Source organism: Neoarius graeffei, chromosome 9 (genome assembly GCF_027579695.1).
Source record: "Neoarius graeffei isolate fNeoGra1 chromosome 9, fNeoGra1.pri, whole genome shotgun sequence".
NCBI lineage: Eukaryota > Metazoa > Chordata > Actinopteri > Siluriformes > Ariidae > Neoarius > Neoarius graeffei.
Window position 1 is genome coordinate 48619043 of NC_083577.1, and position 25446 is coordinate 48644488.

At 41.1% G+C, this 25446-nt stretch overlaps 1 long non-coding RNA gene across 2 annotated transcripts in view; it reads left to right on the forward strand.

Moving 5' to 3' along the window:
- Nucleotides 1–2486: 2486 nt before the first annotated feature.
- The window catches only part of LOC132891764 (uncharacterized), a 39392-nt gene continuing 16432 nt past the window's right edge, over nucleotides 2487–25446 (forward strand). For both annotated transcript variants that reach the window (XR_009655365.1, XR_009655366.1), the window contains exon 1: nucleotides 2487–2572. This is a non-coding gene — a long non-coding RNA (uncharacterized LOC132891764). The remainder of the gene's footprint in view (nucleotides 2573–25446) is intronic.

Genomic DNA, 25446 nt, shown 5'->3' on the forward strand with positions numbered 1-25446 from the left:
GGGCTCCGGAGGTGGATGAGATTCGTCCTAAGTTCCTGAAGGCACTGGATGTTGTTGGGCTGTCTTGGCTAACACACCTCTTCAACACTGCGTGGAGGTTGGGGACAGTGCCTCTGGATTGGCAGACTGGGGTGGTGGTCCCCCTTTTTAAAAAGGGGGACCGGAGAGTGTGTTCCAACTATAGGGGGATCACACTTCTCAGCCTCCCTGGGAAAGCCTATGCTGGGGTGTTGGAGAAGAGATTCCGGTCGATAGTTGAACCTCGGATTCAGGATGAACAATGCGGTTTTCGTCCTGGTCGTGGAACACTGGACCAGCTCTTTACCCTTGCAAGGGTACTGGAGGGTGCATGGGAGTTTGCCCAATCAGTCTACATGTGTTTTGTGGACCTGGAGAAGGCTTACAACTGTGTCCCTAGTGGTGCCCTGTGGGGGGTGCTTCGGGAGTATGGGGTTCAGGGCCCACTACTGCAGGCCATTCAGTCCCTGTATGACCAGAGCAGGAGTTTAGTTCGCATTGCCAGCAGTAAGTGAGATTCGTTCCTGGTGCATGTTGGACTCCACCAAGGCTGTCCTTTGTCACCAGTTCTGTTCATAACTTTTATGGACAGAATTTCTAGGTGCAGCCAAGGGGCGGAGGGTGTCTGGTTTGGTGGCATCAGGATCACGTCTCTGCTTTTTGTGGATGATGTGGTCCTGTTGGCTTCATCAATCTGTGACTTACAACATGCGCTGGGACGGTTTGCAGCCGAGTGCGAAGCGGCTGGGATGAGGATCAGCACCTCCAAGTCCGTGTCCATGGCGCTCAGCCGAAAACAGGTGGAGTGCCTACTCCAGGTCAGGGGGGAGTTGCTACCTAAAGTGGAGGAGTTTAAGTATCTCGGGGTTTTGTTCATGAGTGAGGGTAAGGGGGAGCAGGAGTTGGACAGAAGGATCGGGGCAGCATCAGCAGCAATGCGGACACTAAACCGGTCTGTTGTGGTAAAGAGAGAGCTGAGCCAAAAGGCAAAGCTCTCAATTTACTGGTCCATCTACGTTCCCACTCTTACCTATGGTCATGGGCTATGGGTAGTGACCAAAAGAATGAGATCGCGGATACAAGCAGTAGAAATGAGTTTTCTCCGCAGGGTGGCTGGGCTCTCCCTTAGAGACAGGGTGAGAAGCTTGGTCATTCAGGAGAGACTCAGAGTAGAACCGTTGCTCCTCCATATCGAAAGGAGTCAGTTGAGGTGGTTTGGGAACCTTGTTAGGATGCCCCCTGGATGCCTCCCAAGGGAGGTTTTCTGGGCATGCCCCACCAGGAGGAGACCCCGGGGCAGACCCAGGATACCCTGGAGAGATTACATCTCTCGGCTGGCCTGGGAATGCCTCGGTATTCCCCTGGAAGAGCTGGTGGAGGTGGCCGGGGAGAAGGAAGTCTGGGCTGCTCTGCTTAGGCTGCTACCCCCATGACCCGGATCCGGATAAGCGATGGATGGATGGATGGATGGATGGATGGATGGATGGATGGATGGATGGATGGATGGATATTACAGGCATTACATTGTATACTGTTACATTATACACTACATTACATTATATACTAGTGCCAGATCCTGTTAATTGTTGCTTTTGTCTTTTATCAAAACTATAACCTCTGGTAAATTAACAAATATGTTTTCATGAAATAGTATCAGTCAACAGTCGTAGAGGCTTCGAAGTATGCCTCATCTATTAGAAGAAATAACATGATTCATAGGACAAGCTCTCTCATGTACCTGACCATACATGCTGACTAATGTGGGTGTGGTGAGTGATTGTTGGCTGCAGCAGGTTCATGCTTGTTTGTTTGGTTATTCTTGTGTGTGTGACTGTGTGACATCATCTTTGTCTGAGCAAAAGGTGTCGGCATCAGTGACTTTGTTCTCACAGGTATTTCACTGAAGAGCTTTTGTGTTATTACCATTGTTAGAGAGCCAGTAACAAAGAGCTAGTTCTTGAGTTCTCACCTAAATCAAGAGAACAAGAGAAAATAAGAAAACAAAATACCAGTTTACCACCACCTCCACAATTACCTTCACAATTTGCATTTTTACCTAATAAATTCACAGAGATGCCAGATTATGAGATATTTTGATTCTAACTAATAAGCAAGCAACTTAGTGTGTACACTGTAAAAAAGCAACAGGATCGTGCTTTCATTGTTTATATGTTTTCCCAACTGTGTCTGCGTGGGTTTCTTCCAGGTGCTCCGGTTTCCCCCACAGTCCAAAGACATGCAGGTTAGGCTAATTAGTGGCTCTAAATTGACTGTAGATGTGAATGTGAGTGTGAATGGTTGTTTGTCTCTGTGTCAGCCCTGCAATAACATGGCGACTTGTCCAGGGTGTACCCCGCCTCTCACCCATAGTCAGCTGGGATAGGCTCCAGCTTGCCTGCGACCCTGTAGAACAGGATAAGCGGCTACAGATAATGAATGGATAGATGTTTTCCCAAAATAATTCATTCATTCATCTTCAGTTTCAGCTTTATCCTGCTCAGGATTGCATTGGATCCAAAACCTATCCTGGGAAAGGATACTAGTCCATTGCAAGGTAAGATTAATCATTCATTTATTTATCTTCAGTGATTGCTTTATCCTGGTCAGGATCACGGTGGCTCTGGAGCCAATCTCAGTAAATCTTGACTTGCAAGTGACGTCAAAGCAAAATAGAAACCTGGATGTCGGCCATGTTGGTGGATATACAAATGCGGGGTCAAGCAACATTCCATACAAAACATGGTCACACATGTGCAACTCTCTGTTTTTCCACTGCTTTAAGCGTTCTTTTAGCTATACCATATCTTTGTGCTGTATATGGTTGTGGTCACAACAGTCAGTACTTGTGACTGTGGCATGTTCCAATTTTTTAGAATTTGGTCAGTGATTTGGAAAGAGGGTGAGGAAACTCTGAGGCTTAGTACGGAGAGGAGATGAGCACGACTGAATAACATCAGCAGGGCTGATCTAGCAGAGGCTAAAACCAAAACAGCTTGTGTTTGCAGTAATCATTTTATCTCAGGTGAGATTCAAAAGCTTTGTCAAAAATATCATGGAAGAATTTTATTTTGTGTTGCTATAATTTTGCTATAAAATGAGCGTTCTCTTGTCATGATTCACTCGGTGGTTGTTATAAATTTAACACGTGTATTACCATTTCGCTTCTAGGAGCGCCAGCAAAATTGTACCTGAAATAAATTGAAATGTGATTTCTGAGCTATAAAGCTAGAAACTTGTCAAAATTTCACACTTCGTCTATTGTTTATACATAGAAGTAAACTAAATGCAAAAGAAGCCCTAACTTACCCTTGCAAATACAACTGCTTTATCATCATTGACTGGTTTAATTAATAAGGTATTACCTGTCCAGAGGCAAAGAAGTTATAGGTTTCCATGGACTTATAAGCCTTCATTTGAGATTTGTTGACCCACGAAGTCTGCCAAACCAGATAGAACATGATATCTGGGTACTCAATAGTCGGTAGAAGCGTCTTATCCTCAGAAAAATCCGACTTTTTAAAATAATATGGGTCAGAACCACAAATATCTATCTTTTCTTTGTATTAAATCTTCGCTCGACCGTTCAAATCATGGTAATACTGAGAAAATTCAGCATTGTTTACAGACACGCTTTTAGCAGCTGTCAACCTAGTTGCTTTGTACAACCCTGATTCCAAAAAAGTTGGGACAAAGTACAAATTGTAAATAAAAACGGAATGCAATAATTTACAAATCTCAAATACTGATATTGTATTCACAATAGAACATAAACAACATATCAAATGTTGAAAATGAGACATTTTGAAATTTCATGCCAAATATTGGCTCATTTGAAATTTCATGACAGCAACACATCTCAAAAAAGTTGGGACAGGGGCAATAAGAGGCTGGAAAAGTTAAAGGTACAAAAAAGGAACAGCTGGAGGACCAAATTGCAACTCATTAGGTCAATTGGCAATAGGTCATTAACATGACTGGGTATCAAAAGAGCATCTTGGAGTGGCAGCGGCTCTCAGAAGTAAAGATGGGAAGAGGATCACCAATCCCTCTAATTCTGTGCCAACAAACAGTGGAGCAATATCAGAAAGGAGTTCGACAGTGTAAAATTGCAAAGAGTTTGAACATATCATCTACAGTGCATAATATCATCAAAAGATTCAGAAAATCTGGAAGAATCTCTGTGCGTAAGGGTCAAGGCCGGAAAACCATACCGGGTGCCCGTGATCTTCGGGCCCTTAGACGGCACTGCATCACATACAGACATGCTTCTGTATTGGGAATCACAAAATGGGCTCAGGAATATTTCCAGAGAACATTATCTGTGAACACAATTCACCGTGCCATCCGCCGTTGCCAGCTAAAACTCTATGGTTCAAAGAAGAAGCCGTATCTAAACATGATCCAGAAGCGCAGACGTCTTCTCTGGGCCAAGGCTCATTTAAAATGGACTGTGGCAAAGTGGAACACTTTTCTGTGGTCAGACAAATCAAAATTTGAAGTTCTTTATGGAAATCAGGGACGCCGTGTCATTCGGACTAAAGAGGAGAAGGACGACCCAAGTTGTTATCAGCACTCAGTTCAGAAGCCTGCATCTCTGATGGTATGGGGTTGCATTAGTGCGTGTGGCATGGGCAGCTTACACATCTGGAAAGACACCATCAATGCTGAAAGGTATATCCAGGTTCTAGAGCAACATATGCTCCCATCCAGACGACGTCTCTTTCAGGGAAGACCTTGCATTTTCCAACATGACAATGCCAAACCACATACTGCATCAATTACAGCATCATGGCTGCGTAGAAGAAGGGTCCGGGTACTGAACTGGCCAGCCTGCAGTCCAGATCTTTCACCCATAGAAAATATTTGGTGCATCATAAAACGGAAGATACGGCAAAAAAGACCTAAGACAATTGAGCAACTAGAATCCTACATTAGACAAGAATGGGTTAACATTCCTATCCCTAAACTTGAGCAACTTGTCTCCTCAGTCCCCAGACGTTTACAGACTGTTGTAAAGAGAAAAGGGGATGTCTCACAGTGGTAAACATGGCCTTGTCCCAACTTTTTTGAGATGTGTTGTTGTCATGAAATTTAAAATCACCTAATTTTTCTCTTTAAATGATACATTTTCTCAGTTTAAACATTTGATATGTCATCTATGTTCTATTCTGAATAAAATATGGAATTTTGAAACTTCCACATCATTGCATTCTGTTTTTATTTACAATTTGTACTTTGTCCCAACTTTTTGGGAATCAGGATTGTATATCCACCATCATGGCAGACGGCCATGACGTAGCACATTTTGATCACGTGGTTGGAAGTCATCTATACTGGGCACAAGTGGGGAGAATTCAACACATACGGGATGCCAGTCCATCGCAGGGCATCATGCACATACTTTCATTTACATTGAGGGGCACATTAGCATATGAGTCCATCTACTTGTGGAAGAAAACCAGAAAACTTGGAGGAAACCCAAATGCACACAAGAAGAACATTTGAAACTCTGCACACACAATAACCTGAGCTCAGGATCAGCCCAGGATCTTCTTATAAGGAGAGTGTGCCTCACTACATACTAGAAGAATTAGAGAAATGGGATGGAGCTCAAAACAGGAAATGCACACAATTAAAAGGAAAAAAAAATCAATATATATGCTTTTTAAACTCCCATGGCAGACAGTACACTGAGCTTAGGATGAAGAGGGAAAATCACACTGAACCCACCACTAATACCACACTGATCTGAACTTCCCCTCACCTCTGCACTTGACAGCTATATCTCCCAATACCCCATGAGCTCCACTAGCTCCCCCTCTGCACTGGAAGTCTAATGAGTTTAGAGAATAAGAAGCTTGGTAGGTGTGGTGTTAAATCAGGGATCAGACCAGCTGCACTGACATCTTTCACCTCAAAAGGCATTTGCTGTCTTTATGGCTTTTTACTTTATGTTCTCCCAGGATTATGTATCTTTATCTGTCACAAGTTATTCATTACTGCAGGAAATGCTATTAAAGAGGTTATTTTAAAAGCAGGTCTTGAAATAGTTCATCTCTCATTTGTGCAAAATAATATAGTGACTATTGTTATCATTAAGCAAAGACTTGTTCCACCTTTTTACATTTAAGCATCCATAGCATTGATTCCTATAATAGGCTTTAAAAGGCATTAGGAAACAATAGAGGAAAAAAAATTATTTGCTCTCGTATTCTGTAGGTCCATGCAGGTAATACAGGACATAGACAAATGGACAATATTCATCAATATTAGTGTAAATGAGAGTCTCAAGCCCATGTTCATGAATATAAGTACAAACAAAAAGCCTGGCCATGCTCTACAGGTTGCGTACTACAATAATATTGTTATTTGAAATGTATATAAAACATATTTATTATTACACTGTCTCATTTCTCTATCAATATTTGGAATTAGTTTAGACAGAGGACAAACACACAATAAAAAACACCCTCCTTCTCAATGCACCATCTCCCTACTGTATCCAATATGTGTAATCAGATCTGTCTGTCCATCTGGGTCCTAATATTCTCCAATTATGAACAAACACGCACAGAGCCGGGGGTCTGCTACAGCTGGGTACTCCCTGCATCCGTTCTCCTGATTCATTTCTGTTTTCATGGCGATGACTAGCATGCCATTTGTGTCAGTTGAAAGGTCCCCATTACAGCTGTTTGGGGACATGGGGAAGAGTTATGTGTTTGTGGTGCAATTGCTATCAACTGTCCCTTGATGCTGTAGTAATAATGGCTTAGGCCAACCCTGGCCATATTGGTCTTTTCCTCCTCCTTCTCGAAGTCACCTTTGCCCCACTCCACTTGGTATGGTCCATCAGGACGCCTCTTCTAACTCATACATTAACCACTCCCTAGAGGACTGTTAAAAGCAATGGTGTTTAGTGGTGATTACTTGACAGTGTTAGATCACCTGTAAATGCCACCAACATGAAAATATTGGCACTTACCGATGGTTTTCAGAACAGTACGTCTCGGTGGTTCTATTGCTGGGTTTCACGTGACGTCACATCTGCCTCATTAGTTATTCAGAACTTTAGCTGGTGGTCTACCAAATCTCAGTTGACAAAGTGTTTGTACGGAGAAAGTACATTGCTTTCATGAAAAATGTCTTATGCTTGTGTTGTTTTAGGCTGTTCGAATCGATCAAACCCCAAAACTGATAAAAGTTTCTTCAGGGTTCCTCGTGAACTAATAAAAAAGGGTGAACAAACACAGGATTTCACAAAAAGCCATCGAGAAAGGTAGCTTTTGAAACTCTCACTGAAATCGAAGGGAGCCGAGTTGAAGCATGCTCGAGTTTGCAGTGATCACTTGGTGAAAGGTTTGTATATCCCTCTCAGCTATGTCGTTAGTGTTTTCCAAGTACTTTTCTTGCTATGTGTCATTATTTTATGGTACTTTTTTTAGTCATGAAGCACTAAAGTCCCCAGCTGTTTCTTTGTTTACTCCTCACAAAGTCCATATGCATGAAGGTCGTGACAAAATTCTTCCCCAGCCATACAGTTACAATGCACCGTGATCACTTCTCTGTCTTGTATAACTAAGATCCAGGTCTTTAAAGGGGTTTCTGATGATCTTTGTGAATGATTTACCTGAAAGATAAGAGCCAACACAAGTGAGAATCAAGCGAACTCTTGTTTGTTTATACTTCAACTTGCAGCGCTTTGTTGTAAAGACACGAATGAAAAGCATAAAAAAAACATACTTATACGGGCAAAAACAATACAGGATTCATTTGGCAGTGACTTGATACCGAGGTCCTTTACCCAGCCACAAACAACCCCGATTCCAAAAAAGTTGGGACAAAGTACAAATTGTAAATAAAAACGGAATGCAATAATTTACAAATCTCAAAAACTGATATTGTATTCACAATAGAACATAAACAACATATCAAATGTCGAAAGTGAGACATTTTGAAATTTCATGCCAAATATTGGCTCATTTGAAATTTCATGACGCAAACACATCTCAAAAAAGTTGGGACAGGGGCAATAAGAGGCTGGAAAAGTTAAAGGTACAAAAAAGGAACAGCTGGAGGAAAAATTGCAACTCATTAGGTCAATTGGCAATAGGTCATTAACATGACTGGGTATAAAAAGAGCATCTTGGAGTGGCAGCGGCTCTCAGAAGTAAAGATGGGAAGAGGATCACCAATCCCCCTAATTCTGCGCCGACAAATAGTGGAGCAATATCAGAAAGGAGTTCGACAGAGTAAAATTGCAAAGAGTTTGAACATATCATCATCTACAGTGCATAATATCATCAAAAGATTCAGAGAATCTGGAAGAATCTCTGTGCGTAAGGGTCAAGGCCGGAAAACCATACTGGGTGCCCGTGATCTTCGGGCCCTTAGACGGCACTGCATCACATACAGGCATGCTTCTGTATTGGGAATCACAAAATGGGCTCAGGAATATTTCCAGAGAACATTATCTGTGAACACAATTCACCGTGCCATCTGCCGTTGCCAGCTAAAACTCTATAGTTCAAAGAAGAAGCCGTATCTAAACATGATCCAGAAGCGCAGACGTCTTCTCTGGGCCAAGGCTCATTTAAAATGGACTGTGGCAAAGTGGAAAACTGTTCTGTGGTCAGATGAATCAAAATTTGAAGTTCTTTATGGAAATCAGGGACACCGTGTCATTCAGACTAAAGAGGAGAAGGATGACCCAAGTTGTAATCAGTGCTCAGTTCAGAAGCCTGCATCTCTGATGGTATGCGGTTACATTAGGGCGTGTGGCATGGGCAGCTTACACATCTGGAAAGACACCATCAATGCTGAAAGGTATATCCAGGTTCTAGAGCAACATATGCTCCCATCCAGACGACGTCTCTTTCAGGGAAGACCTTGCATTTTCCAACATGACAATACCAAACCATATAATGCATCAATTACAGCATCATGGCTGCATAGAAGAAGGGTCCGGGTACCCTTAGAAAACATTTGGCGCATCATAAAACGGAAGATACGACAAAAAAGACCTAAGACAGTTGAGCAACTAGAATCCTACATTAGACAAGAATGGGTTAACATTCCTATCCCTAAACTTGAGCAACTTGTCTCCTCAGTCCCCAGACGTTTACAGACTGTTGTAAAGAGAAAAGGGGATGTTTTACAGTGGTAAACATGGCCTTGTCCCAACTTTTTTGAGATGTGTTGTTGTCATGAAATGTAAAAGCACCTAATTTTTCTCTTTAAATGATACATTTTCTCAGTTTAAACATTTGATATGTAATCTATGTTCTATTCTGAATAAAATATGGAATTTTGAAACTTCCACATCATTGCATTCCGTTTTTATTTACAATTTGTACTTTGTCCCAACTTTTTGGGAATCGGGGTTGTACAAAAAAAAGTTGTAAGCCTCCATACTCTCCCATGCTTTCATCTGTTTTGCGGTGTAGAAGGACGTCTGCAACAGCAGATAGTTCGAGATGTCGGGGAACTCGACTGAAGAGTATAGTTTTCGAGATCGTATGAAAAATCCTTCTTTCCCAGACTGTAGGGGTCTATTCCATTCGATTTATTTATTTATTTATTTATTTATTTATTTATTTTCCGTTTCTGGTTTCCGGTTGAGAGTACGTCGTGCACATTCTGGCTGCCGCTTCTCACCGGAGCTTTTTTATTTTATTTTCTCTCCTTTTTTATTTTTTTTCTTTTTTCTGTGTTTGATGTTTGTTTGAGTGTTTTTGTCCGCCGGTTGTGGTGTAACTCCGGACCCAGTTTTGGGCGTCGGTTCCCTCCAGGCCTTGGTTTGCTGTGGGTGATGCCTGTGCTCCCAGCTATGGACTGCAGTGAGCTCATTGCTCATTTTAACATCGTGGTTGTTCAGCGCTCTGTGCTTTAATGCTTGGCATGATGTTCCGAGCGATGTTGCTCGGTGGCATCGCAGCAGCTGTGCAGGCGGTTTGGGACATACCAGCGCTCTGCGTGACAGTGCTTCTGTGCTTGCTTTGTGGATTCATGGCGTGGTGTTCAAGCGATGTTGCTGGCGGCATCATGGTGGCTGTGCTGGAGATGTGGGACTTGTTTTTGTGCGCCTTTTGGTGGGACTGTGGCTGCTACACCACTGGAATGATATCCTGACCTCTATTTGGTGGACTTTTTTCTTTTCTTTTTTCTGCCTATTATTGTAAAGCGACCTTGGGTTTTGAGAAAGGCGCTATATAAATTGAACATATTATTATTACATAGCAATCTTCTGAATATATCTAAAGCCAGCAGTGGCTTCTAGATTACAAGCATACTCTGATAAGTTATTGCTAGTTGTTTGCACTCCGGCAGCTGTTTAGACCACCAGCTATTTCACTTCTGGTATAACCGCTAAGAAAAGTCACGTTACTGAAACCCAGCAATATAAGAATAATGTATGCTCACCCAGTGCACAGACAGAGAGACAGAGCTCAACATTTAGCAAAAAAAAAAAACTCACTTTTTCTAAAGGGTTTTCTGGAGAATTAATGGTTCTAGTTTCCTAAAGTGTTGCTATTTGGGACCTTTTGTGGACTTTTTAATTGAATTTATAACACTTTCCCCAGAAGGACAATCTAAAAAAAAATCTTTAGGCTGCTAGATGAAAGTGTGCACACACAAGAACACAAACACTGCTGATTTTCCTGGCATGTACATAAGGGACACCCACATAAATGTAAAAAGCTTCAGCGTTTCCTCCGAAGCCTGTTTATGAATAATGACCTCATCAGAGATAGTTGAGCATAGGTGTATATTCGAAGATGGTGACAAATAGGTTAACCCTAACCATAACCCTAACCCTATACTTTTGTTTATGCTGGGAAAACGTGATGTAAAACAGAGAAGCAGGAAGTTGTTTTATTTTGGGGGTGTAGGAATTTTAAGCAGCGTACATGTGACATATTCTATCTATCTTCTTCCTCTTCGTCTTCTTCTTTCTTATTATTCAAGAAAGGCCTAGTCTTCGAGGAGCAAAGATAGAAAGAGATTCTCCAGAAAAGTATTGAAATGTTTAAAAACAATGTTCCCCAAAGAAAGATAGGAAGGGATTTTCAATATTTCACCCTTGCGACCCTGAAGGATAAGCAGTATAGATAATGGATGGATGGATGGATCAACAAATGCCAGTTTATCTTCATGTGAGGCTTTATCTCTCCCCTTTATGATGCTATTAGAGAAGGAAACACTACATTAAAACAGGCATGCCACTATGACAGGCTTTGCAGGATTTGAGAAGTGTGTAGGTGAGGTGAGGGTCATGGATACAGTTTCTGTGGAAACAATCCAACAATAATTTACTCTTTTTAATGTCTGGAGATTCATTTCCATGCCATTTATATCTTTCCAGGCACTGTGTGTTACTATTGCCAAAAAAGAGCCATTTCAATGCAAGGAGACAGTTACAATCATTCCTGACACAGCGCTCATGTCTGAGAAGAAATTTCTCTGAAAGAAGAAAAGAACCTGACGGATCCTCTCAGCATGTGATAACATTTCAGACTTGTTTGTGTTGATTATCCTAGTAACACTAGCACAAGATTATTAAGGCTCATTATGTTGTCCTCTCTCATGAGTTCTGGCACAAAAAAGCTCCAGACTTCACTATCAGTGAACTTCTTGTGCACCCTCAGCACCATCCAATTACACTAATCACTGTTAATTAGCTTGGTTATTGCATGCATCAGCAGTACATCTCCAAAGGTGCTGACGATTTACAGCAACCAAAAAAGGCAAAGTAGCCCACTCACTCGCTGTCAATCAATTGTTCCTAGTTGAGTTGAATGGTAGAGACCAGGTATTTTTCCTCATATATTGAAGCTATGACCCACCGACACAGAAATGTTTTGTATCACATACAACACTTTTGTGTAGCGCAAATATCTATCTATCTATCTATCTATCTATCTATCTATCTATCTATCTATCTATCTATCTATCTATCTATCTATCTATCTATCTATCTATCTAGGACAGTGGTACAGTCCTTAACACTGTCACCTCACAACAAGAAGGTTCAAGCTTTGAACCTTACAGCTAACTGGGGCTTTACTATCTGGAGTTTGCATGTTCCCCTCATTCCTGCATGGGTTTCCTCCCACAGTCCAAAGACATATGGATGAGTTTAACTGGCTACTGTTGCCCAAAGGTGTGAATATTATATATATATTCAAATGTTTTACTGCAAAATACACCACTTGTATTTTTCATGTGGGACATGGAGAATCAAAGCCGTGACATAAATCTCTGTATGTCACTCGTGAGGATATTGATGAATTGTTTTGATAAATTTGGCTACATTTTATTTGTGGATGTGTCTATATAATAAAAAGAACATCACACATTAGCTTGAGGATATGAAGTTTATCTTCTTGTGTTGAAAAATTTGTATTTTTCAGACGAAATACATCATGGATCTGAATGACATATTTTCTGATATTTCACTCCGATGATGTCACTCCCAGTGTTTTCCCTCTGGTTAGATGTGCATTGTCAACAACAAAATAAAAAAAAATTTTTTTTGATTAACTTGTGTTTTTCTGCTTTTTTTTTTTTTGTGGATGTGTCCATATAATATAAATAACATGACACAGTAGCGTGAAGATATGAAGTTTAACTTCTCATGTTGGATATCCATCCATCCATTATCTGTAGCCACTTATTCTGTTCTACAGGGTCGCAGGCAAGCTGGAGCCTATCCCAGCTGACTATGGGTGAGAGGCGGGGTACACCCTGGACAAGTATATATATATATATATATATATATATATATATATATATATTGCCAAAAGTATTTGCTCACCCATCCAAATTATCGGAATCAGGTGTTCCAATCACGTCCATGGCCACAGGTGTATAAAATCAAGCACCGAGGCATGCAGACTGTTTTTACAGTTTGGAGCTGGCCCCTTCCTCTTCCAACATGACTGTGCACTGTGCACCAGTGCACAAAGCAAGGTCCATAAAGACATGGATGACAGAGTCTGGTGTGGATGAACTTGACTGGTCTGCACAGAGTCCTGACCTCAACCCGATAGAACACCTTTGGGATGAATTAGAGCGGAGACTGAGAGCCAGGCCTTCTCGTCCAACATCAGTGTGTGACCTCACAAATGTGATTCTGGAAGAATGGTCAAAAATTCCCATAAACACATTCCTAAACCTTGTGGACAGCCTTCCCAGAAGAGTTGAAGCTGTTCTAGCTGCAAAGGGTGGACCAATGTCATATTGAACCCTATGGATTAGGAATGGGATGTCACTTAAGCTCATATGTGAGTCAGGCAGGTGAGCGAATACTTTTGGCAATATACTAGTGCATCTCAAAAAATTAGAATACCATGAAAAAGTTCCTTTTTTTCATAATTTAATTCAAAAGGGTAAACTTTCATATATTCTATATTCATTACATGTAAAGTGAAATATTTAAAGCCTTTTTTGTTTTAATTTTGATGATTATGGCTTATAGCTCATGAAAATCAGAAATCCAGTATCTCAAATTATTAGAATATTCCCTAAGATCAATCAAATAAAAGGATTTACAATACAGAAATGTCCAACTTCTGAAAAGTATATTCATTTATACACTCAATACTTGGTTGGGGCTCCTTTACCATGAATTACTGTATCAATGCAGTGTGGCATGGAGGTGATCAGTCTGTGGCACTGCTGAGGTGTTATTGAAGCCCAGGTTGCTTTGATAGTGGCCTTCAGCGTATCTGTATTTTTGGGTCAGGTGTTTCTCATCTTCCTCTTGACAATACCCCATAGTTTCTCTATGGGGTTCAGGTCAGGCAAGTTGGCTGGCCAATCAAACACAGTAATATCATGGTCAGCAAACCATTTGGTAGTAGTTTTGGCACTGTGGGTAGGTGCTAAGTCCTTCTGGAAAAGGAAATCAGCATCTCCAAAAAGCTCGTCAGCAGATGGAAGCATGAAGTGCTCTAAAATCTCCTGGTAGATGGCTGTGTTGACTTTGGACTTGATAAAATATAGTAGATCAACACCAGCAGATGACATGGCACCCCAAATCATCACAGACTGTGGAAACTTCACACTGGGCTTCAAACACCTTGAATTCTGTGCCTCTCCACTCTTCCTCCAGACTCTAGAACCGTGATTTTCAAATTAAATGCAAAATATACTTTCATCTGAAAAGAGGACTTTGGACCACTGAGCAACAGTCCATTTCTTTCTCTCCTTAGCCCAGATAAGACACTTCTAACATTGTCTCTAGCTCAGGAGTAGCTTGATATTAGGAATGCGAAAGTTGTATCCCCTTTCTTGAAGATGTCTGTTCGTGATGGGTCTTGATACACTGACACCAGCCTCAGTCCACTCCTTGTGAAGCTCTCCCAAGTTCTTGAATCAACTTTTCTTGACAATCCTCTTAAGACTGCGGCCATCCCTGTTGCTTGTGCACCTTTTCCAGCCACCCTTTTCAGCAATGACCTTTTGTGGCTTACCCTCCTTGTGGAGGGCATCAGTGATCATATTCTGGACAACAGTCAAGTCAGCAGTCTTCCGCATGATTGTGGTTGTGTGTACTGAACTAGACCGAGAGATGCACTGTGTTCATACTGTTTTACTCAAACTCGAAATGAAATATTCTAATATTTTGAGATGGGTTTATTTTATGTTTTTGTACTGTATGCCATACTGATTAAAATTAAAATAGAAAAATGCTTGAAACATTTTAGTTTATGTGTAATGAGTCTATAATATATAACATTTTCACTTTATTAAATAACTGATGGAAAATATTGAACTTTTTCACAATATTCTAATTTTTTGAGATGCACTAGTATATGAGAGAGAGACTGTTTAATATTATGTGCTTTTTGAGTCTTTCCTTTCCTTTTTTTTTCCTTTTTCCAAAAGCAGTGAGAGATAAATTGGGTGCAAACACTGTACCAGCAGGGTCTGTCTGTGCTGTATGATTGAAGGTTGTCTGGAGTGATATTCAGAAACTGTGCTCATCTTTAATTGAAATTTGAGACTGTCTAGAAATTAATTTATTGATTTGTGCATTGGTCAGGCTCAGGCTGACCTGCATGAATGTGTGGGGTGCATGAGGTGATTGGAAGAAGCAAAGTGGCAAGGGCCTTTGACCAGTAGGTAGGGCCTTGCAGAGAACTAGAATTGGGATTAATTTCGAAGGAACAATATCAGAGGCTGGGAACAGTATTAAATCTGTACTTTCACTTGTAACACTGCCCCTGTATGGGGAACAACCATGATATTCTTCCAAGAGCCATAAAGTTGTGAAATGTATTAGCTTTTTTAACTTTTTTCCTTTGGCTTTTTCATTTTTGGGAATCATATTAGGAATCATAAAAATCAAGTCTACAAAAGGCCTCCATAACACATTCATATGCATTGCATAATTTGTCCATAAAACAATATTACAGAATCTCTGAAAGGCTTGTAGGTGGACTATATGGCGGACAGTATGTGGACACCTAACTATTACACCCATATTTGCTTGTTGAACATTACATTCCAGACCTGGTCCCCCATTTGCTGTTATAATAATCTCCAGTCTTCTGGGAAGGCTTTCCAGTGCATTTTGGAGTGTGGCTGTTGGGATTTGTGATTCATTGTGCTACAAGCCTGACACACAGTTGGTGTTCTAGTTCATCCCATAGGTGTTTAGTGGGGTTGACCATAGGTTTTCAGTGAGGTTGACATGGGGTTAAGTGATGTTTTAGAAGGTATACCTTTGTGCTTTATTACTCAATAATAAATGCAAAATGTATTAATACTTTAGTTTCAAAAGACGAAAATCATTCTGAAGTAATACTGAAAAAGTGAAAAGGTACTACATTGGTAATACATTGAAAGGTAATACATTGAAAAGGTGCTTTTTAGTAATATTTTAATGCAAATGGACCACCCCCACTTCAAGAGAATTAAATTCCATGCTCCTATAAGAAGTATAATACACTACTCAAAAGATAGGTAGATATTCCAGAGAATACATCTAACAGTTTCATAAGTTTCATAAGTCACAAGGTACACTTGCACAATAAGGAGGAAAATGAGCACATACAGCACCTATCCATCCATTGTCTATACCGCTGACAATAGTACTATCTATATTGAGCTGGAGCCAATCCCAGCTGACTTAGGCCCTGTCCACACGGCAACGGATTCAGGTGAATCTGATAAAATTGTTTATCGTTTCAGCCTGGCGTCCACACGGCACCGGCGTTTTGGGTGCCCCAAAACGAAATCTTTTGAGAACGGGTTCCAGAGTAGAAAAATCTGGCAACGGCGCCGTTGCGAAGTCGTCTGGATGAGTAGAACGGATTTGTTTACGATGACGTCACAACCACATGACTGTCAGTGCTTCATGCCGGGTAGAAGTGTAAAGAACTCGATGCGAGTTGTCAACAAATCCTATAACTTGGTTCATGAAACGCGCTTACAAAATATTTTCACTGCTTTCCAAAAACAATAATAAATAATAAAGCAAAAATAGGGGGAAAAAAAGGAGCGATCTCACCTCTTCAGATGTTGGTTTAAGTCCGACAATACATTCCTCAAAAAATGGCTTAGAAGAACAAAGTAATCCATCAATGTGTAGCATTCAATTTATTCCGGACCATTAAAGAATTCTGGAGGATATCAGAATATTGACGTACCGGCTTCCATCTACCCCCATTCATTCCTCTTTCCGCGTCTTTCATTTTAAGTTACTGATTAATAATCAAAACTTTATGTGGCTGATGCTACAGAAGAAGGGGTTTATGCACATGCGTCTACTTCTTCTATTGTTCTGGTGTCTCCGATGGGACCGTCTTACAGCGCATGTAGAGGTGTGGCATGTGTATTGCATCGTTTTCAGCAAGCATTGCGTTGCCATATGTACCTGATATTTTACTGATCCGTTGCCCATGTGGACACGATATTTAAAAAAAAAAATCTCATTGCCGTTGTCGTGTGGATGTAGCCTTTGAGCAAGAGTACACTTTGGACAGATCACCAGTATATCAATGGGCTAACACAGACAGCCATTCACACCTATGGTCAATTTAGAGTAGCCAATTGCCCTAATCTGCATGCCTTGGACTGTGGGAGGAAACCAGAGCACCCAGATGAAACCCACACAGGCACAAGGAGAACATGCAAACTCCACACAGAAAGTCCCCGGTCAACCAACAGGTTCAAACCCAGAACCTTCTTGCTATGAGGTGTCAGTGCTAACCACTGCACCACCGTGCTGCCAGTATGTGTAGCAATTTTGGATAATTTTGCCCACTCATAATAATAATAATAATAATAATAATAAGTCGGGTAATTCATGTTAAGACAAATTAATACTTTGTAAAACCTCTAATTTTTTTTCAATTTTTGACATATGTTCACAAACCCTTCAGAATTGCATTATGAAATATGTATAAAATTGTTTTGAAAGTAATATATTGTATGTAGGGCGGCACGGTGGTGTAGTGTTTAGCACTGTCACCTCACAGCAAGAAGATTCTGGGTTCGAGCCCAGCGGCTGATGGGGGCCTTTCTGTGTGGAGTTTGCATGTTCTCCCTGTGTCTGCGTGGGTTTCCTCTGGATGCTCCGGTTTCCCCCACAGTCCAAAGACATGCAGGTTAGGTTAATTGGTGGCTCTAAATTGACCGTAGATGTGAATGTGAAGGTGTGTGAATGGCTGTTTGTGTCTATGTGTCAGCCCTGTGATGATCTGGTGACTTATCCAGGGTGTACCCCGCCTTTCGCCCATAGTCAGCTGGGATAGGCTCCAGCTTGCCTGCAACCCTACACAGGATAAGCGGCTACAGGTAATGGATGGGCCTTTCTGTGCGGAGTTTGCATGTTCTCCCCGTGTCCGCGTGGGTTTCCTCCGGGTGCTCCGGTTTCCCCCACAGTCCAAAGACATGCAGGTTAGGTTAACTGGTGACTCTAAATTGACCGTAGGTGTGAATGTGAGTGTGAATGGTTGTCTGTGGCCCTGTCCACACGGCAACGGATTCAGGTGAATCTGATAAAATTGTTTATCATTTTGGCCTGGCGTCCACACGGCACCGGCGTTTTGGGTGCCCCAAAACAAAATCTTTTGAGAACGGGTTCCAGAGTGGAAAGATCTGGCAACGGAGAGGTTGCAAAGTCATCTGGATGAGTAGAACGGATTTGTTTATGATGACGTCACAACCACATGTGCTTCACGCTGGGTAGAAGTGTAACGAACTCGATGCGAGTTGTCAACAAATCCTATAACTTGGTTCATGAAATGCGCTTACAAAATATTTTCACTGTGAATATTTATTGTGTAGTGGTGCAAAGTGAGAGAGAGAGAGAGAGAGAGAGAGAGAGAGAGAGAGAGAATAGCCCTTAGGGCAGAGTCAATCCCGCCAGCAAAAATCAGGGAAAAAACGGAGCGATCTCACCTCTTCAGGTGTTGGTTTAAGTCCTACAATACATTCCTCAAAAAGGGCGTAGAAGAACAAATTAATCCATCAACGTGTAGCATTCAATTTATTCCGGACCATTAAAGACGCCGCTTTCCGCGTAGAATCATACGTCATCCTCGCTGCCATATTGGATGGGTCAAAGCGGAGAATAAAGATGCCTCATTCATGTGCTGCATTTAACTGTACCAACAGGTTTGCCGTCCAAACGAGATCACATGGGATTACCTTTCACAGGTGAGACTGGAAAAATACTTTTCATTGTATTTGGTCATTATAATGTAATTTTACGAACAGATTTTTCTGACTTTGTGGCTAATATGAAGTCTCCCGCATAATAGTTTATGCGCATGCGTCCTTACTTCTATTGTTCTGGTGTCTCCGAAGGGACCGTCTTACAGCGCCCCTAGAGGTGTGGCATGTGTATTGCATCGTTTTCAGCAAGTGTTGCGTTGCCATATGTACCTGATATTTTACTGATCCGTTGCCCATGTGGACGCGATATGTGTCTATGTGCCAGCCCTGTGATGACCTGGCGACTTGTCCAGGGTGTAGCCCGTCTTTCGCCCGTAGTCAGCTGGGATAGGCTCCAGCTTGCCTGCGACCCTGTAGAATAGGATAAAGCGGCTAGAGATAATGAGATTAGATGAGGTAATGGATGGATGGATATTGTATGTACTGTAGGCACAAGGATTCTACCTCTTTCTTTTGTCTCACATTCACTTGCCTATTTTTCCTCTATTCTCCTATACAGTGCAGTTGTGAACATACACCACACCACACACTTTAACATTAGAGCCAGAATGAAAGAAGGACTATTAGGAGTTAATAATATTAACAATACTGTTTACATTTATAATTGGTGAACCACACAAAGCAGACTAAAGCTGCTGGCACATCTGCCTGACAGCTCCAGGGTTACTGATTCGATCCTGAGCTTTTAGGTCTGTCTGTGTGGAGTTTTGCATTTTCACCCCATGGGTTTCCTCTTTGTTCTCTGGTCCCCTCTCACCTCCCAGGAGGTTAGGTAGATTGGCTACTCTAAATTGCCCATATATGTGAGTGTGTATGCATGATGCCCAGTGAGGGACTAGCATATAATTCATAGTGTATTCCTGCCTCATGGCCAGAGCTCCTGAGATAAGTTCTGGATCTACGACAACCCTGAACAAGATAAAGCAGTGATTGCAGATCAATGAAGGAATAATATGCCTGTGTTAAATGAACATGCACTATTCAATTATTCTCTTGTGGCTCTAGCCACATTTGCAGTTCTGCAGTGTTATAAATTACTGCTATACACTCACCGGCCACTTTATTATGTACACCCATCCACCTGCTGTTTTATGCAGTTCTCTAATCAGCCAATCCCTTGACAGCAGCACGATGCATAAAATCATGCAGATACAAATCAAGAGCTTCAGTTAATGTTCACTTCAAACGTCAGAATGGGAAAAATTCTGATCTCTGTGACTTTCACTGTGGCATGGGTGTTGGTGCCAGATGGACTGGGTTGAGCATTTCAGAAACTGCTGATCTCCTGGGGTTTTCACACACAACAGTCTCTAGAGTTTACACAGAATGGTGCAAAAAAAACAAAAAACATTGTGTGAGCGACAGCTCTGTGGGTGCAAATGTCTTGTTGATGAGAGAGGTCAGAGGAAAATGGCCAGACTGGTTCAAGCTGCCAGGAAGGATATAGCAACTCATATAATCACTCTTTACAACCGTGGTGAGCAGAAAAGCATCTCAGCATGCAACAGCAGAAGACCACATTGGGTTCCACTCCTGCAGCCAAGAACAGGAATCTTAGAATCAAGAACAAGTTCCTATTAAAGTGGCTGGTGAATGTAATAAACTAGCCACAAGATAACATTTATATTTGATTTTATTGCACACTTAATTAGAATTTTTCATAAAAAGTAGCAATAAGAGAAATATATGCAACATGTACAGCTAAGGAACTTTGGCGAATATAGAGATGAAAGCAAGATAACTACAGAGGTAATGTTCCTCTCAGTAAATGAGGCAGAGCAATTTAGCAATTTTCACACCACTGAGTCATTAAAACTAATAGAACAATTAAAACTAATAGAACAATTATAACATGATCTGCTATATTTACTCTAAAGAGATGAACAAGCCACAAAGTCTAGTCCAGTAAAGCCTGTTAATCTTTAAAAGTCATCATCTAATTACTCAACAACAGATCATTCGACTGAATGCACATATCTTTTTTTTTTGATGTAAGGAAAAAATATATATAATACTGATAATTATTTGTTACACACAAATATATTTATTTCATCCTTGGTTGGTTCAGCAACACACTCTGCCATTTTATTTTTCTACTCACAGGACATGAGCTGATAGCCTAGTAGTAGAGTAGCCAATCAGAGCACATGATTGCTTATATCCAGTGAAGAGAATAAACATATACATTTCTCATCTGGATCCTCAACACCTGACACAGACCTTGTTAGGCTAGACGACACCTGAGCCAGTACGGCCCTTGTTTTTCCTCTCTCTCTCTCTCTCTCTCATATTCATGAGGTAGGCAGGTAGCATTAAGGGCCTTGCCTCACTGGCGTTGCCTTAACCAGGGAATGAACCCATGACCTCCTGCACCAGAGTGCACTGAAGTCAGTGATGTCACCAACTGAGCTATCTTGCCACATCCCATTGAGTCTGTCAGCTCAAACCAGGCTGGCCAGTCTGCATCGAGCTCTCTCATCAACAAGGTGTTTTCATCTGCAGAACTACCTCTCACTGAATGTTTTTCCTTAATTGCACCGTTCTTCATAAACTTTAGAGACTGTGATGTGTGAAAATCCCACGAGACCAGCAGTTATAGAAATACTCGCCCCATGTAACACTAACAATCATGCTGCAATCAAAATCACCAAGATCACATTTTCCCCCCATTCTGATGGTTGATATGAACATTACCTGAAGCTGCTGGCCCGCATCTGCATGATTTTGTTGTGTAGGTGTACAGGAGTTCCTCATGAAGTTCTCCGTGAGTTTAGATCTGAAATGAAACCTGTCACTGAAATTGTGATGTGAAAACAGAATTTCAGCTTACAAATGTAATCTTAAAAAATGTGTTCTATCACTTCACTATTACGACTTTTTATCTCTGCTACCACAGTCGATTGCTGCTACAACAGTCAATACTTTCAGACAATTACTACCCTAGTTTCTCCACTCAGCACTGTTTTGATGTTCTGTCTAGTTGAAATGCACTGTCCTCTATATTTATTGTCCTTAGTATTTATTGTCCAGTGTATTTACTGTCTTGCTTACTCTTGTCTCATTCTGTCTTGTATTTGTACATTAGTCCTATGTACTGTGCTACTGTATTGTATTGTGTTGCACCATGGCCCTGGGGAAACCAATGTATACAAGCTATCCACAGGAATAACCATAAAAACCACTTGACTTTACTTGACTTGCATTTTAAGTATATAATGAGTTTAAAGGTGCTAACTGCAAAGTTGAATTCTGGGGAAAATGTTCTATTTCTATTGCTGTTGGAATTTTGAGATGTTGCGATGCTGCACACATCATGTACCCTATGTGTCACTGTTTTGCTGAGATAAAATGCGTCCTGTATTTTATGATTCCGGAGATTGCCAAAGTAAGTGAGCAACAATATCACGTGACCACCATGGGGTGTTTGACCTACTTTTAACCAAAACAAGTCGGTGTGGGCAAACATGGCGGACTCTGTTCTCCCGCCAACTGAAAGTAAGTGGAAAAGAAAAGGAAAGCTGCCTAGTGAGTGCAACTGCAAGATAGAGTACGGTTAGATGGCATCATTTTTCTGGACAGATAACTAAACCATTCTTGCTAGTGCTTAGCTATCTTAGCCTTAGAATGCATGGGCTCGACTCCACGGTAGTGAGTATGGAATTATACACCTAATGTTTTGATCTTACAGAGAAAGAAATGAGAACACAAAAACAGTAACAGAGAAAATATATATTCATCTTTTGTTTCACAAGTCTATTTAACCACAAATTACATCCCTGAGACTCAAACCTCTCAGAGGTCGATGCAAAGACATGATGTTTTCTGCGCGTCGCCATCTTGGTGTGACGAAGTTCTATAGTTATGCTGATTAGTTAAAACACTTCATGTTTGGCTGTGTCCATGGGGCCGTACTGTTTACCTCAAGAGGTAGGAGAACGGTCCAAAAATGGAGGAAAGTGACCCTCAGCGCATCAAAATAATCACATCTCATCCGCACAATATTGTTCTTGCGAGACACAGGAAAATGCCATGCACAATAAAAGTTTTGAAAAGTTCAGATGACTTTGCAGTCAGCACCTTTAAGCATACATGTTTGTTTGTGTTTGTTTTCAGGGAACCATAAATAACTGAACAGTTGGATTTCTTTGGTTACTTCATCAAAGTATCAAGCAACCAAAAGCAGACCAGTATAAAATGGTGTAAAATTAATTGCAGATGTTGAACTTGTATCTGGAGTCTGTTTTTTCATGCGTTGACATGACAACCAAAAATATTGTAAAGATTAAAGTCAGGCACAGATAGAATCAGCACAGATTTCTGTATAGCACAGTTCAAAATCAGTTCAAATATGTTACACAGATCAGAGTAATGATGTTACATATAATGATGTTAGTGTTGCTTCTAAGATGGCTTTTCTTTTCACTTGATATCTAATATGAACAGTCTATGAGGAGTGGAACATATTAACACTGATTCCAGGAATTGTTCAAGGACAGGGTTGAACAGTCTTTGTTCTGTGTCTAATACACTATTATTGTTATTATTTTGTCACAATTGAGACGGACAAAAAGAGAGGCTATGTGACAGGTTGAATAGAAATGTAAATTTATGCATTGACCTCAGTATGTGTGTGTGTGTGTGTGTGTGTGTGCGCGCGCGCGCACATGCTTGCATGCATGCATGTGTGTGTGCATATGAGTGACACGTGGTCTACTGTTTCAGAAAAACATGAAATCCAAAATTATGGCACGTCTTCTCCATCCTCTGTTTATAATCCCTTATCTTGTATTGATGTTTTGATTATGTCTTTATGTCTGTACTTCATTTTAAACTGCAAAGAAAGATTTTGTATGAGTTTCAGAATCTCTATTCTACTAGAATAACACACACAGTGCAAAACACCTGGGGCAGGTGTGGAGAGGGGGATTTCCACAAAAGAGTGAGACAGGAGAAAAAAAAAACAAGGAAGGTCTTATTTGTTCCTGTATGCTTCTGTATATGCATGCTAGTGTGGTTGGTGTAAACCTTCATTATGTGTGTGTGTGTGTGTGTGAGAGAGAGAGAGAGAGAGAGAGACACACAGACACGTGGAATATTGTGTTTCTGGTAGTACTGCAGGTCGCAGATTTCCAGAGTAACTGTTATGGCAACTGATGTTTATCCCGGGTCACTAATGTCTGCTGCATTTTAAAAATGACATCGTCTGCCTCCTTTCTGTTTTGCTTTAATGAGCCTTTTGTGTGTCTTGGACCCTTCATGTATAAAATATAAAGCACATGTTATACGACTAATGTTATAAGCACATGAGTTGTATTTGACTCATTACAATTACTTCTAATCTCCATCAAAGTCAAACTGTGAAGGATTCACACATTATAAGGATTATACACTGCACTACCAAAAAAAAAAAAAAAAGTCGTGCACTGCAATATTTGGTTGAACCGCCTTTAGCTTTGATTACAGCATATATTCGCCATAGCATTGTTTCAAGAAACTTATGCAATGTCACAACATTTATTTCAGTCCAGAGTTGTAGTAATTTTTTCACCGAGATCTTGTGTTGAGGATGGGAGAGTCGAACCACTGCGTAAAGTCTTCTCCAGCATGTCCCAAAGATTCTCAATGGGGTTAAGGTCGGGACTCTGTGGTGGCCAATTCATGTGTGAAAATGATATATTTGTGCCATTAAGGAAGAAGAAATCCATTGCTGTGATAACCTGATCATTCAGTACATTCAGGTTGTCAGCTGACTTCATTTTATTGCCACATAACATTGCTGAGCCTGGACCTGACCAACTGAAGCAACCCTAGATCATACCACTCCCTCCAGAGGCTTGTACAGTGGACACTATGCATGATGGGTTCATCGCTTCATGTGCTTCCTTTCTTACCATGACACGCCCATCGCTCTAGAATAGGGTAATCTAGACTTATCAAACCACATGACCTTTTTCTGTTGCTCCAGAGTCCAATCTTTATGCTCCCGAGCAAATTGAAGCCTTTTCTCCTGATTAGTTTCACTAACAAGTGGTGTTCTTATGGCCACACAGCTGTTTAGTATCAATCCTGTGAGGTTTCATCACATGGTGAGTGTGGAAATGCTCTTAATTTCACTATTAAACATAGCCGTGAGTTCTACTGTCGATTATTTTACAATTCGACTTCACCAGGCATTTAAGTGATCTCTGATCATGCTCAGTCAGGATGTTTTTCCAGGGTTGCAGGCAAGCTGCACCCTATCCCAGCTGACTACAGGCGAGAGGCGGGGTTCACCCTGGACAAGTTGCCAGGTCATCACAGGGCTGACACATAGACACAGACAATCATTCACACTCACATTCACACCTACGGTCAATTTAGAACCAACAATTAGCTTAACCTACATGTCTTTGGACGGTGGGGAAAACCCACACGGACACTGGGAGAGCATGCAAACTCCACACAGAAAGGCCCTTGGCAGCCGCTAGGCTCAAACCCAGGACCTTCTTGCTGTGAGGCGACAGTGCTAACCACTACGCCACCGTGCCGCCTGCAAGTCCAGTCATTTCAGCAATATCCTTAGTTGTTTTCTTTGCTTGATTCAGTTCAATAATTTGACCTTTCTGAAACACAGCAACATCTTTTCTGTGAGCATGGGATATGTTTTCCTCCATGATTGTTTAAGAAATGAGACGCTACTCACTGTGTCAGTTAGGGTTAAAAGAATTACTGTCAGCTGAAAGCACATAAATCACTGCAGTA